The sequence below is a fragment of the Microtus ochrogaster genome, chromosome 7 (assembly GCF_000317375.1).
Source record: "Microtus ochrogaster isolate Prairie Vole_2 chromosome 7, MicOch1.0, whole genome shotgun sequence".
Classification (NCBI taxonomy): domain Eukaryota; kingdom Metazoa; phylum Chordata; class Mammalia; order Rodentia; family Cricetidae; genus Microtus; species Microtus ochrogaster.
The window spans coordinates 37,774,572-37,775,780 of record NC_022014.1 but is presented as its reverse complement, the minus strand read 5'-3'; positions in this window follow the sequence as shown (position 1 = coordinate 37,775,780).

Genomic DNA, 1,209 nt, shown 5'->3' with positions numbered 1-1,209 from the left:
TTTTTTGAGACAGGGTTTCTCTGTGGCTTTGGAGCCTGTCCTGGAACAGGTCTAGCTCTGTAGACCAGGCTGGTCTCGAAATCACAGAGATCTGCCTGCCTCTGCCTCCCAAGTGCTGGGATTAAAGGCGTGCGCCACCATCGCCCGGCTGAGCCAGTGCAATTTTTAAAAGGTGGGCTCTGGGTGAAAGGGTTTTGGTTTGAGATTCAATGAAGACACTGGGATGGGCTGTCCACTGTGTAAGAGGTTTATTTTTAGAGTTATTAATGCCATGGGCAGATAGAGGGACAGAAGCATGGCATGGACTGACTCTGAGACTGGGGGTCCCTTCTGATAGGTCTCAGAGGAAGAGGGAGGTTTCGTGCCATGTGGTTGGTGAGTAGGCCACAGGACAGGTCTGCAGTCAGGCTGTGCCTGCTTCTGGGGGCAAGGAAGGGGGCAAGAATCTGAATCTGGGGACAGGACTGTGCTCCGGGGATGGGAAAGGCCGTGTGCTGCCATTGGTCGGCTGCTGATGCACGGGAGTCAGCAGCCTGAACCTGTAAATGTCCTTAAAGACGTGAGAAGGGCACCTGCCACCCTCCTGGGACCTGGGCACCTGAAGAGTATTTGTTAAAGGGCCACAGACAGACAGGCTTTTGGTGGGAGTTGGAATTTCCATCACAGTGACTCAGAGAGAGGTGGGCGTGGCTTACGTAGCCCCTAGCTCCAAACCTAACACTGAGGATGGGAACACAGGTCTTGATGCTTATGTAGCCTGCATCTTAACCACTGACCCATTATCCCAGTCCCATAAAGAGATTTCTAAAACCTCAAGCAGATCACGTTTTCCCTGCTCAGAAATCCTTGGTGCACATCTGCACTAGGGCTGAAACTCAAGGAAGTCAGCACAGCCCTTGCTCACCTGTCTCTCCGTGCACCAAGTGTTCTGTTCTTCCCATCACACCGGCGTGTGGCCGCAGGGCTTTGCACTTCCTGCTCTACCTCCGGGCCATGCCACTTTTCTAGATCATTTCAGTTTACTCTTCCTCCATTCCATCCTGTGTTCTCTAGTAAAACCCAAGCTCTTTCCCCAATCCAAAGAAAGGGTGAGGCATGAATGGAATGCTCACCATTACGTTCATATTAGGAGAAAGGGAGGACACGCAACAGCGGAGGCCTCAGCAGTGATGCAATCCCAAGAGCATGCATTTCCGAGGCCCCTTCCCT